The sequence below is a fragment of the Lasioglossum baleicum genome, unplaced genomic scaffold (genome assembly GCF_051020765.1).
Source record: "Lasioglossum baleicum unplaced genomic scaffold, iyLasBale1 scaffold0021, whole genome shotgun sequence".
Taxonomy (NCBI): domain Eukaryota; kingdom Metazoa; phylum Arthropoda; class Insecta; order Hymenoptera; family Halictidae; genus Lasioglossum; species Lasioglossum baleicum.
The window spans coordinates 1,088,743-1,104,058 of NW_027469081.1; the positions used below are offsets into that span (position 1 = coordinate 1,088,743).

Here is a 15,316-nt window from a genome sequence, read left to right on the forward strand (position 1 = left end):
AGTCATATTATCGACATCTACAATTTTGAAAATTTTCCAACAAGTTCGAATTTCATCTACTCAATTCTGCTATAAATGCATAAAGATCCGCAGTCTATTAATGATGAATAAATAGGGTTGCCAGAAATGTTTTATCCAAATATATAGAAGAAGTAGTGAAAACTGCAATTATGTATACGTATATGAGATAGGCTCAAAATACGTATAGGAGTTCAAGTAAAAGAGGTACACAGCACATTTTAAACTTTTTTATTCAAACAAAGAGATTTTTGTAAATTATATGCTATTCAAATATGATATGGGAGATCAAGTTCAAATATAGAAGACTCATATCAAATATAGAAGATCTGGCAACCCTATCAATAAATGATAGTTTCCAATATTTCACTTGTGTTCACAATAATTCGCAGACTACTACAGTGGGTGTACAAAGTATTCGTACACCTTATAAAAAGTAATAACTTATTTATAATTGTACGAAACAACCTGATTTTGTATAATTAATTAGAAGCATTGGTTTACGAAATGTTATGAAATAAAAATAAAAAAGGGAATTTTTAAAACTTTTTTATTTGGGCCCTTGAAGAAAATTTAAAATGTATGTTTTTTGTAGATCTATGTTAGTTATACACATGTTGAAAACTTCATCGAAATTGGTTGACGCAAGAAAAAACGATACGCATCGGAAGATGTACGATTCTGTGGATTTTAAGCAGAAACTGATCAAAAGTTGTGTAAAAAACTACTGATTTTCACCGTTCTTAACCTGTCGTAGTTCGTATGTATGTTAATCGATTTCGATTAAATTTTCAGCATGTGTGTAATTAACATCGATCTACAAAACACATATTTTAAATTTTCATTATAAAGGCCCAAATAAAGAAGTTTTAAAAAATCCCTTTTTTATTTTTGCATGTAACCTTGTGAATTATAATTTTTGGAAAATTCTTTTTTGCATATAATTTCATAAACCAATGCTTCTAATTGATCATAAAAAATGAGGTCGTTTGGTACAATTATAAAAATGTCATTAGTTTTTAAAAGGTGTACGAATACTTTGTACACTCACTCTTGCATAAGCGTTATTTTAATGAACGTTATAATGAATGTACAATATGTATAGGCTTTCCATATTAAATGTTATTGAAATAACTACGTACGGTGCAGTATGTACTTTGCGTAATGAAAACATTGTTGTTGTTGTTGTTATTAACCGAACATAGACAAATTATCGACATTCAACGGGTTAAATGATTTTCTAACTACGCGTCGTATCGTGTTTCGAAAATCCGACGTTTCAGAGGTCGTAACTCCATATGCGGCAGACCTATTTTTCAGCAATAAACTCCGGCTATCGAACGAGAACTCGTATCGATAGATCCGCAAGCTTATAGTCGCCGATAGGAGAATTCATCGCCACCTTCGCGCGGCACAGAGGAATCGCAAACGAACCGAACTGTTAAAATATTGGCAGAATCCGAATTCGACGAAACACCCTATTTTTCTATAGACGCGTTCGATTTCAATCTGGGTTTGTGATTAATATTGCAATAGTCAACGTTTCAGAAATACCTAGCGCGTCGTCAGCAAGCGTAACGGGATTTACGAACCCGCGAAATTCGGCATCGGATTGCGGTGTTCGGGATGTAACACCATTATTGACGAAACTGATACTAGAACTACTATTGTCTGGTATCCTGTGTACCCTAACCGAAACCTCCGTGTTTCCCACAGAATAGCAAATTTACAAATACGTGGATCTCGATTCCCTTTAATTCGACGACGGAGAGAGAATGCCCGAATAATTACGACAGCGTTAATTCGCCATATTTTCGTAATTGGAGGACACGTGTTAGATTAACTGTTGGAAATCGGTCGGAAATGAGTTTCGTAGACGAGCTAGACAAAGACGAATGGACGAAAATAGAATTTTTATAGCGCTTTGGACTAGAAATCACGGTTTTGGACACGTGTACTAATATACAGGCTGGTTTATATGAAGTTGAAGAATGTTTATACATATCTACATGTCTCGTCCCTAGCATCGTTTCTTCGACATCGTAGAAACGAGATATCTCGTCCATTGCAGTGAAAGGGTTAATTACACGTGTATTCTCAATACGCGATGAATTCGATAAGATCCTCTCTCGCCAAGTATTCCTTTAGAAAAGGAATACTCACCAGCGCACAGTGGGTGAGAAACCGATCTTTTTGGACAAAAATCTGCCGACAACTCAGTTTTTCATCGATTCCATTGGAATTTTTTTTAAAATGTTCGTGAAGGACTATACTATATAATGTGTAGCCGCAAAAAGACAAATATAGATATTATATGGCATATGTTATTATCATCCGATCCACTTATAAGCTCTCTAAGAATAAAGGATGGCAAGCACAAGGAAGTTCTTTCTCAAGAAGCGAAAACACTGCTGTTGGATCAATAAATTAATGGTGAGTCTCACAAGTGCCGAATGTAATTCTATACAATTGGTAATTCTCAGGGCCAGATTTACAGTTTAAAATTTTGCGGTTTAGGGTTTTAGGGTTAAGAAGCGTCGGCAACTCAGCTGGGACATGCAAATTTATGGTATGGGCGGATGAAGTATCGGAGTTATCGGGTTTTGTAGGTAAGGATTCTTGATTTATTGTGATAGTTAACGATTTTCGCGCAGCACGTCATCAAAGTATAGTCCTTCACGAACATCTAAAAAAGAATTCCAATTGAATCGATGAAAAACTGAGTTGCCGGCAGATTTTTGTCCAAAAAGATCGGTTTCTCGCCCACTGTGCAGCGGTTCGTATGGGGATGATAAAGACATCTCTTCCCCAGGTCCGAGTATACATTTTTTTCCTATTCTTTTTCACGGAACTTAAGTGGAACTTGTACAGGGTGACAAGAAATAACGGAGTTAAACATTTCTTATTATAATTTTGTCAAATCGACGAATTTTCAAAAACCAAATGATAACAACCATAACATAGACCTTTAGTATACATATATTTAAGAAGATTCGAAGTGGCCACCCTCTGAGCCGATTCAGAGGCTCAAACGTGTTTTGAAATTTTCGGCTATGGGCCGCAGCTCTTCTGGCGTCATTCGGTCCCACACCCGGCACAGAGATTGTGCTGTGAGATTGTGACTGTAAATTAAGAAGGCTCCAAGACAACATACGAATCGTTCTCATATGAAAGCTCTTACGCAACCACTTCTTCCCCTTCGTGAGCAGAAACCTACCCCTACCACAAGCTTCGGACAATTTACGATTGCGTAACGGACCGAATCTGCAGATATAGTATACATTACGGGCAGTATTCGGACCGAAACATTTTTTGGATCGTAATCGAGTTACGCCGGCCATTTAAAGGGCCGCTAATAGACTGATACGGTAATCTAAGTGACCCAGAAATGCAACCAATTGCCTGTAGGCGAAAATTCACATTAACCACCCACGCGGCGCCGCACCGAGCGCCGCGCGCCGCGTCAATGACGTCCAATACGGAGAACAAGTCCGCCTGACATTGAATACAAATCGACCACTTGACCAGCCTCGATGATCGTTAAGCACTGTTCTCATGCTAAATACTTTGTTGCTGGTATGATGCGTTCTGCAACCCTTGGTCGACAACAATAGTCACGTTCACCCATAAATATGCCCATGAAAATGACTATGAAATTCGAAACACTTCCACGAAGTCTTTCTTTCTGATCTGGGTCGCGTGGAAATTACCGACACAGTTTTTACCGACTCCAGATTGGACCGACAATAACTTTGATTATTGAAATACTAATGAAAAGAGATCTTTAAAAAAGATTACTTCGACACACAAGTCCAGTCGAGATTTACTTTCCACAATTTTGCAATGTCGTCCACCGTTTCGGACACAGTTTCTGAATTATCCGGAACTCCGAACCCCAATCGAGGAAACAGTATCGGGCATCGTTACGTAATACGTTCCGCTGATTGCGCTTTCGTGTTCGCACACTTAACCCTACGGCGAGAAGTTATTGCAGGAGAAAAAAGCCGGTTCATCGACAGCGTGAGTGCTCCTTATCGAGGTTCCATGCAGACGCGGAAAAAAGATTCGAGATACCTTATCGTGTGGAAATGATAATGAACGATTATGCGAAAAATGATAATCGTGTCGCGTTAGACATAATTACGAATCGACCGAACACTTGCATGTATTTTATAGACAAAGTTCACAAGTTTAGTACATATTCCCCTCGTTAATTGCTAATCTGAACGTGTGAGTTCGTTGGAATGTCGATGACTCGTACGTTTCTGCGTTCGGAGTCTAGAAAATTAGAAAGTGGCACAATGATTGCAAATGCAATAATTTCGCAATCGTTTTACTCGGTTCAGAAGGATTGTCTAATATCGAAAGGCTCGGCTGGAATGATTGAGTTCATTGTTAATAATAGAATATACCAGAATACACCAGAATATACTAGAATACATACACCAGAATGTACAAGAATATACAAGAATATGTATATTAGAATATTATCCCCTTGCGTAACTTTTCTGTTACAGTTACAGTGATTAGAACACCTTTATGCACAAAAATTTCGTATACGGGAAAAGAAAATGAATATTATTTGTATGGCTACATTTATTTTAATGCTTAAATACTGATTACAAACGAATCAAATTTTATTTCATCCAAAATGAAACGCGTCCGTTCACATTCATATTCGTTAGACTTTGTTAAAAACCTTCATCACGAGTCTGGCTCGTCAAAGTACGGCAAGGGGCACACACAGTGTTGGGCAATAAATAAATTTATTTAAATCAAAATTGAAATAGCAAGTTATTTGTTATATGGATATTCAAATAAAAAGCAAAAATATAATGTATTTATTATTTGAGCAAGTCTAAATGAATTATTTAAAATAATAAAGTTAATTGTTATTTACAAATACAATTTCAATTACTAATTGTATTGACAAATAATGAAAAGGTTGCTATAGCAGACAAAAAACGCGCACGTGGTCATTATACATATGTATACACAAAATACAAGAAATAAGAGAAGACCAAAAACTATTTATTTCATTTCCACCTTGATCCAAATAATAAACAATCATTTATTTGCAAATAAGAATTAATAAATAAATCGCTTTTAAAAAGTTTAGTTATTATTTGCAATTTAAATCACACGTTTATTTATTATTTAATTATTTATTATTCAAAATAAAATTTGCCCAACACTGGCGAGGAGTTATTGGAGAAAGGATAACTACAAACGTAAATTTACTTCTTGTGTGTTTATTACATTTTAGATATTAAAATAGTTAATCGTATATGTATAATCTTCTTATATCTCATTCATACTCTTCGAAGCATGTTTTCACGATTGAATGGTAAAGTATCTCCATTCATAAAAATTTTCATCGCGACCTCGAAGAGATTTGAATATTTTGTAAACTTTGATAGCGATATTTTCGTGGAAAATTCTTCATGCATGTTATAAATGTTGAACGACATTCAGAATTGAGAATGTTTCGTTATTTCTATGATCTTCTCGACCGAATTTCTCGAAACAGAGATCGAGCATATTTTAGGATTGGAACGTGCATATCTCTGCCATCGTGGAAGAAAGAAATTAATTCTTCTTTAGTCTGAATCTGACCTACTTACATAACTCGAGAGAATCCCAAAATGAAGATCCGACGGGCGTTAACGAGGTAAAAATAAGCTATTCGGAATACAAAATAGATCAACCAGCGAGGTCGCGCGTTCGCGTTGTTCCGTATATTGCTGTCGTGTACTCGGTCGACTACATAAACGCGTTTTGCAACCTGTGCAAGTAACTGTGACATTGTCGTATAATGCTGGAAACGTTGCTATATTAACAGTCGGAACTACCAGCTAGAATTACGGGGCATGATGTGACTCGTTACGATGAAATAGATCTCTCTTATTCCTATTGATGTTTCTCTTTCTACTACGACCAATTGATTTCTCGATTTTCCTTGACTTTTAATCAGTATAAATGATTACTTTCAGTATTTGGACAAGTAAAAGTCAAATTACGAGTAATTATTCGACGCTGTAACCAAAAGTATGTACCATGAACTTATTAATAACCTTTGCAATCGGTTGTCCCCTCTGAGGCACCACTAAAAATTGTTGTACCATTTTTCAAAATATTGTTTACATTATTAAATGCTGGGTGTCCCAGACCACCCTATACCACCCATTTATAATCTAGAAAATAGGTTATTTTCAAAAATTCAAAGTGTTTCTTTTATAAATCAGACGCGCTCTATCAAATGGTGATATTTTTAACATCCGGTTTCAACATCCGAGACCAGAAGTTACATTTTTCAAATGGAACATGGTATTTTTTATTACGGATTCGGATTCTATGCGAAAAGACAAGAAACTTTTGTCTGAAACATTTTTCATGTAACCTTCAAAATCAGTCTTGGCGAAATAATGTTTTCACTATCTGTTTTCACTTTAAATGACTACAAACAGAACTAGAAATCAATAGTTAATTGATGTATTTAGAAGTGATGCATACATTTCAAGATGTTTACGGTTTCAGAAAAGGAAGAATGAAAAATTTAAAGCGAAACTAACTATTTCTAGGGATTTATATCGGTTACCGTTATTTGGTTAAATGTTCAGTTTAATAAAAAGATATCATAATGTTCCAGACATTTTACTGTCTCTAGCAATTAAATTTTATTTTCTCTTTTTTTTTTGTTCAACGGCCGTACATCGTCAATAAAACAGGGGGAGGATATGGTAACGGTTCGGTATATGATACATTATCAAAGCAAGAGAGCACCTTCATGCCATGTGAAACTGCGCAGCACACGGGCAAACTTTGCCATAAGCTTCATTGCGTAATCCTAAAACATTTTATTGCGCGTGGGAACGATGTACGTCATGTACCGCATTGGTTTTAACAAGGATAGCGCTAACGTAACTGTTCGCCGCGTCCGTGTGTCTTTCAATAAAACTGTTCTGCGATTTACCCTAGGTATTCGAAGCGAAGCGAACTGTAAAAACTATAATGTACCAACCGGTGTACAGTAAAAATTATATACACCTGCTATTGTACATTTATATCACTATCAAGACGTCCAAACCAAACGCGTTTCATTACAAAGAAGTTATTTATCCATACGTCGAAACATACAGGGTCTGTCCGGAAAGTAATGCAACCACATTTAAAAAAAAAAAACTTTTCCGTAGATTACGGGGAAAACAGTAAACGGTACTTCCTAGTTGGATCACAACACTTCCTCAACCCCCGTACAGTCCTGACTTGTCTCCCGCCGACTTCTTCTTATTTCCAAAAATTAGAAATGTGCTAAAAGGATGCCATTTTGAAAGCGTGGAACGCGTCAAAGAGGCTGTGACGAGGGTACTACGGGAGGTTCCAAAAAACGCCTTCCAGGGAGCATACGAAGCATGGAAATCGCGCTGGAAAAAATGTGTCGATGCCCAAGGATCCTACTTTGAAGAAATTTCAAGGTTTGTACCCATATGTTTAATAGTTTTTTGTTTTTAAATGTAGTTGCATTACTTTCCGGGCAGACCCTGTATGTTTATCGGAAAAATTGGATAAAAATGACGATAAATTATAGCAAAATTGCCACTCGCAATAACAGTGCGTTTACTGGAGCTATGTCCGAGTTTGAACTCGTATAATAAAAATATTTAAAAATGTCTGCAAATATTATAAATATACAAAAGTGGACGAAGTAGTACGAGTAATTTATAAAGAGTAATACAAACTTGATACGCCAACTCTTTGTATACTAACATACATCAACATGCAATCGGTCAATCATTGAAGCAATCATGTCGCTAGTAATAATCAGAGATTCGACATTTCATATTACATGACTTAATAGCGATAATATTAATCTACTGAATTTGTACAATTGCCGGATACGATTGATCACCTCCACTATAATTTATGTACATAAATGGCAATAACGATGGAAATCTCATTTAAATGGTATCGACTAAAAACAAGTGGAGAGAACATATACAGGATGTCCTACTTAAATAAATTCACTCGTATATCTGTCAAACAGATGATACAAAAACAAATGTTTCAAATAAAAGTTTAGTGACTTTACACGCCACATAATTAGTTGTTTTGTAGACAGCCGTGTATAATCTAATGTCTAATTATAAATATGTATATTATACATACCTATATATAGTCTCTGAAACCATTCAATTATTATTCGAAACATTGTTTTGTATTGTCAATAGTTTGCTAGATATTCGAGTAGATTGATGTAAATGGGACACCTTGTATCTGATGTAGAATTGCACCTCAGAGTCACCACTAAAAATTGCTGCAGCATTATTCAAAATATTGTTTACATGTTTAAATATGTTAGAATTACTAAACATTTAAGTATTTATGAGGTATTATATCAATTTCATGTCCATAAAATGAAAAAGATCATAGGAGAATGGAATTATTCTAGGCCGGAAGAAATGTTTAAGGCTTGAGGACACAAAGGGCTCTAATTAAAAAGAGTCTAAATAAAAAGTACAATTCTCGTCTTAACGTAAACGTACGAGTCATAAATTGTTATCCCGTTAGAATCAATTTAAAACAGCACTATGCATTTAAACTGTAGTATCCAAATAAATTAGTTGCATAAAGTACTCAATTTCCTGTATAAAGGTTATTAAAATCTACTCAAATATTATCAGTAGACTGCGGTTCTTTGTGCAAAATGAAAATTGTCTGCATCGATTGCAAGAAATGGAAATCAAACTGAAAGTTATTTCTTCCCTTAATGATTTTGATAGAGGCAAATACATTGGCATTTAAAATTTTTTTAATTTTCCAACAATTTCGAATTTCATCTACTGTATTTTTCTATAAATGCATAAAGATCCGCAGTCTAATTATCACTTGTCACTAGCCAGTGTTCATTTCAAGCATTTCGACCCAACGACATTCTCATTTTCCCTCTATCCCACTCTATAATGCTGGGTCCACACGTTTTCTGTTGAATTTTATCTGTTGTGATAACAGTATTACTTTTACTGGGTATGAGCAGAGTAGGAATATATGTATAGACTGGTTTTAATATAACACTTTAATCTGATACTTGTATATAAGACCTTCTGGTTGTGCGGTCGTACAGAGACTGTATTAGATACATTGTTCAGAGTATACACAACACGCAGTAGTACACAACAGGTGTCACTACAACTATCTGTTCAGATGATAATTGTTTGCACCTACTTTATCGACAGACTTGCCGTTATTACAATCAACACTTCCTCTTAACGGTAAGTTTGTCTAAGAGATTTATTAATTTTTTTATTTCTATAATTACAACATAGATTGAATATTATTTCTTTTAGAAACCAAAAAATATTACTGAATTGCCTTGTCTATAGCTTTTAACATATGTAGTCACAAGAACAATAAACCAAACTGAGTAATACACATCATTGATTCATGAGCGCTGTTAATTAATGCTTGTTTCTACATAGTATATTGTAAACTATTCTTAAATTCTTTAAATTTTACATTGCTTAAGGGTTTAGTTAGTAGATCAGCTAACTGTTTTTCAGATGGACAGTATTCTATGTCAATAGTCCCTTCATTATATTTTTCGCTGATAAATTGAAATCGTACATCAATATGCTTGCTTCTTTTATGAATTATTCCGTTTTTAATTAGGCTCAAAGCGCTCTGATTGTCTATTAATAGTGTAGCCTTTACCTTTGAATTAGTTAAAGTTTCTAACACAGTTTTTAGGTATGTAAGTTCTCTACAACATTCTGCAGCAGCGATGTATTCGGATTCGGTGGTTGACAGTGCAACTATGGATTGTTTGTGGGAGCACCAGCTGATAGGTCCATTTCCATAAAATATGACAAAGCCAGTAGTACTCTTTCTTGTGGATACGTCACCAGCAAAGTCCGAATCGCTGTAGCCAATTAATTCATTTTCTCGTTGAGCGTTTTGTTTTGAAAACTGAATACCAATGTTTTTAGTTCCCTGTAAATATCTGAGAATGCGTTTTATATTACTTATATCTAGGTTTGTTGGTTTGTCTACGAATCTGCTTACGTAATTGACAGCGAACGCGATGTCCGGTCGAGTTTTCGACGTTAGATATTGTAAATTACCAACTAATTCTCTATAAGGAAAACGAGTATCTGATGTTTCATCATTTAAATTAGTATTCGTATGAATACTTACTATAGGAGTGGAAACAGCCTTTGAATTTTCCATTCCATATTCTGTTAATACTTTTTCAACAAATTTACTTTGATCTAATATTAACGAAGTATTATTTCTAGTTATATTAACACCTAAGAAATTTTCAAAAGAGCCAAAAAATTTTACCTCAAATTCTTTTGACAGTTTTTCTTTAATTTGATTCAAATATTTAGTATTTTTACTTAGTATTATTCCGTCGTCTACGTATATTGCCAATATCAAATGACCTCCCTTTGATTTGAAAATACATTGGTCTGAAGGAATCGGATCTAGCCCGTTTTGTTTTACAAATGATTTGAAACGTTGATTCCAATTTATTGGAGCTTGTTTCAGTCCGTACAAAGCTTTTTGCAACTTACAGAATTTGTTTGTGTTTCCGAATCCTTCTGGTAACTTTATATAGACTTCCTCATCTAAGTGTCCATACAGGAACGCAGTTTTTATATCAAATTTCAGAATTTTGTAATTTCCTAAAACAGATAAGGCCATTAACAGTCTGAAAAGATTTGCATGTAGCACAGGACTATAGGTTTCGTTGAAGTCAACTCCTTTTTGTTGTTCACATCCTCTGACTACTAAACGTGCCCTGTGTCTTCCATCATCCTTTATTTTGAATATCCATCTTGCACTCAAAATCTTTTTGTCTGATATGTGATTAGGATCTACCTCAATCCATGTTTTATTTTTTTTTAAGGATGTCTTTTCCTCTTCGATTGCAGCTTTCCATTTTTCTGCATCTTCTCCATAGATTGCTTCCTTGTACGTTAGATGTACATAGTACTCTCCAAGTCTTTCTGGTAGATTTCTTTGTCTTTCACTTCTTCTTGGCATTTCTTGTCGATCTTGATCAGTATTTTGTATATCTTCATTCTCATTTACAGATGTTTCGTTTTCTTCCGAGTTTTCTGATCTGTCTGTCTCTTCAGAGTTTTCTGATCTGTCTGTCTCTTCCGAGTTTTCTTCTTCTTGATTTTCTTCTGTATTCTCTGTTTGTTGTTCGTCTGTTTTACTGTCTTCTATTCTGATCATTACCTTTGATATTTTACTTTCATTGTTTTCTTGTTCTTCTTTATTCTCATTGTTAAAGATTACATCTCGTGCTAGTGTTATTTTTCTATTTTGTTCATCCCATAAGCGATATCCGCAAGTGGAGTAGCCAACCATAACATATTTAGTACTCCTTTCATCTAATTTTTTTAGTCGTCCAAGCTTTTTTGCATAGGCGTTACATCCGAAGATTTGTAAATTATCCAGGTTAGGAATTGTTCCATGCCAATTTTCCGCTGGCGTTTTATCACTCGTGGTGGTAGGACTTCTGTTTAACAAATAAACTGCTGTTCTTACAGCTTCTCCCCACATCTCTTTGTTTAATCCGGAATCCAGCAAAAGAGCTCTTGCTTTTTCCATAATTGTCCGGTTCAACCTTTCGGCTTTGCCGTTTAGCTGTGGAGAATAGGGTATCGTAAAATCTAATACGGTTCCATTGTTTTTACACCATTGTTCTAGATCTTTATTTGCAAATTCTCTACCATTGTCACACCGCAGCTTTGTTACTTGTTTTCCCCATTTAGTTTTACATTGATTTAAATAATATTTAATTGTTTCTGTTACCTCATATTTTCCTTTGATGGGAAATACAGCTGTGAAATGCGTGAAGTCATCGAGAATTGTTACAAAATATCTCATCCCGTCCCAGGTAGGTGGTTCTATCGGTCCACACACGTCGGAATGTATGATTTCCAATGGTTTTGAGGCTCTGTTTCTCTCCGTATTAAACGGTTTTCGCGTTTGTTTCGCTCTCATGCATATGTCACATGTTTCTAGGTTATTAGTAGATATAGACATTGAGTTCATACCTTTACTTAATTTTTCCAATTTCTTCATGTTTGCTCCGCTCAAATGCCCAAGTTTTCGGTGCCATAGTAAGGTCTCGTTTTGCAATGTTAGCAAACTTGTAGTTTTGTTTGTTTTATTGAAATCGATTGCATATAGTCCATTCTGTCCTCGAGATCCTTCAAGTACCGTTGTATTATTTTTTGAAATCTCTACTTTGTCCTTGGTGAACACAACCTTTCCATTGTTTTGAGTGATTGCATTTACAGACAATAAATTTTTCGTGAGTTCTGGAATCAGTATTACATTGTTTAGTGTGCAATTTTCAGTTATTACTTGCCCTGTTGCTTTGGCCTTCATTGTTACCGACTTTTTTGCAGTAGATATTTCGGACTCTACAGTTTTTACATCACTTAGAAGATTAATGTTGTTAATCATGTGGTTCGATGCACCTGAGTCAACTACCCATTTATTTTCACAGTCATTGTTTTTATTAACGTAGAAACATACCTTGTCTTGAGTACGTCTAGCAGTTGATACATTTTTATTCTTTCTAAAGTAACAGTCTCTCTCTAAGTGGTTAGATTTCTTACAGATTCCGCATCTTTGTGATGATTGGTCACTCGCCGATTCGAAAGATTTCTCCTTATATCCTCTTTCGTTGCGATTACGTTCTGTTGACCTGCAATACTTAGCCAAATGGTTAAAACCATTGCATTTGAAACACCTTCTAACAGAAGCTTTAAAGGCAACATTGTCGGGCGAATCGTCCTTTTGTTTGTTTCTGTTTTCTTCTAGCTGTAACCTTGTTATTAAATTCGTCAAGGTCCTTTCGGCCAATGGCGTCGAATCCCACGCGCTTGCGAAATGTTTGAACTGAACAGGAAGAGTAGCTAATATTTTTGTTATTAACATTGTATCGTCTATTGTTTGATCCAATGAATTTAATCGATGAGCTAAGTTTTCAAGAGTACTCACGTGAGTCGATATATCGCTTCCTTTTTCGAAAGTACAGTTAAAGAATTCTTGCAGCAATGTACATTTCATTTGTTCCGTATCTTTTCCGTATATGGCCGTTAATTTCTTGAACATTTCCATTGAGGTTTTACAATGCAGGAGATGCATTTGCGGTTTTTTCTCACTTGAAAGTATGATAACTTTTTGCGCTTTTGCATCCTTAAGTTCCCAGTCTAGCTTCTTTTGCTCGTTCCAATCGTTTGCTGGCACAATTTTCCCAGTCGCTACATCGAGTATGTTTTGCGACTTAAACAGAATCGTCACTTGGAATTTCCAGAACTGAAAGTTGGTTTCGTCCTTCAGTTTTTCTATATGATCTGCTTCATTATAACCGTTTCTGGCAGCCATTTTCACTTTTGTTTCACGACCACGTGTATTTGAATTTCGAACAGAACACTTATGGTTTAACTTGTTAGCCTTATTAATTTTTTCACTTTCCTACAGTTTTACTTATTACTGCTCTTTATTATTTCTTACTTGATTTTAATTTTGCTTAGACTTTTCGACAGCTCTTAGTATTAGGTTAGTTTTTAGTTTTTACCTTTTTTACTTTTCTTTGGACCTGGGCCCATAACCTGTTGAGTTTTATCTGTTGTGATAACAGTATTACTTTTACTGGGTATGAGCAGAGTAGGAATATATGTATAGACTGGTTTTAATATAACACTTTAATCTGATACTTGTATATAAGACCTTCTGGTTGTGCGGTCGTACAGAGACTGTATTAGATACATTGTTCAGAGTATACACAACACGCAGTAGTACACAACAGGTGTCACTACAACTATCTGTTCAGATGATAATTGTTTGCACCTACTTTATCGACAGACTTGCCGTTATTACAATCAACATTTTCCACAAACAATTCTGAACGTGAACGCTGCAATCGAGGAACATAAACACCAGAGATATTTCGGTACTCCCATTTAAGTGTTCCACTCAAGTGGAGTGTGTGTGTAAATTCTATTCGGATGTATGCGATGAAAACCGTAAACCAAACTTTCTATTGCTTCCAACTATTAATCAATCATTTGGAACAATCTTACGAACGAAGATGATGTTCGCTCGCGATGGAATACTTTCGGGGATGATCGAGAAGAAGCGATCCAGCAGATGTCTTGTCACCGAGTGGCTCCAGCAGCAAACAGAGAAAAGATATAAAAAGTGGAGGGAGAGCAGGATTTACGGAGACAAAAAGTAGGGTCGGAGTAGGAGCGAATGGAAGAGGGAGCTTGATATAGCGATAATGGCGCGGTACTGGAGTGCCGTCCCATTACAATTTGCAATTATTGCATTTCCCGGTAAATGGGTTGTGCTTCTGGCGAGCAGCGCCCTATCCTCCTAGAAAGGAAGAGCTACGAACGTGATTGCATTGGGATTCCATTGAACGACATTAGAGGGCTGGCTATGATCGGGGCGAAAAAAAATTCACTCGGTAGCTAATGATGTCGAGTTAAGAATCGAAGGATGCGTATCCACGCGACGTTCTTGTCAACAAAATAACTTTGCTCGGAGATCTACTTCTAAAGTAAAGAAGAGCAACAAATCGCAGGAAGCTACGTTAATTAGAAATCGTGTAGAAGTGAATGTGATTAGTAGACTGCGGATTTTATGAATTTATGACAAAAATGGGTACGTACAATTTAAAGCAGAGGACATGTAAAAAATATTTTAGCACATGAATGTGTGTTAGTTTCAGCTTTAATAGTATAATTAAAAGAAGAATACAATTTTTGTTTAGCTCCTGTGTTCTGCAATCAATGTAAACATTTTTTATTTTGCATACAGATCCGCAGGCTAGTGATTAGATTATGTCCACTGAATGTAGAAGATAAAAGCGTATGCAGAGTGACGCTGCCGAACGTTGAATAATAGTTGCAGGCATATCTTTCACCATTAAGTGTACCTTCAAAATGTACTCTAATCCTTTAACCTTAATGTATTTGGTTCTTCCTTTATTTACTCTTAAGTATAGTATCTTTTTGTTAAAAACAAATATGAGTTCCACAAATATAAATTACAGTTCGAGAGAGCTGTATTTAATCTAATTAGTAAACGAAATTGTTTAGAATAAGTAGCAGTCAAGGAACTTGAAGAAGAAACACAAGAAACACTCGAAATAGTTGGGTTAAAAATGCAATGATTCAATCAAATTATATTTAATATTCATCTCTATCGAAATAGTGAATAGAACGTAGTGAGATAGTGAAATTTAATTAATTAATAGCATAAATTA

At 35.4% G+C, this 15,316-nt stretch overlaps 1 protein-coding gene across 33 annotated transcripts in view; it reads right to left on the reverse strand.

Annotated features, from left to right (window-relative positions):
* LOC143219184 (protein muscleblind) overlaps positions 1 to 15,316 on the reverse strand; it is a 520,585-nt gene that overhangs the window by 377,407 nt on the left and 127,862 nt on the right. The gene's annotated exons all lie outside the window — the stretch shown is intronic.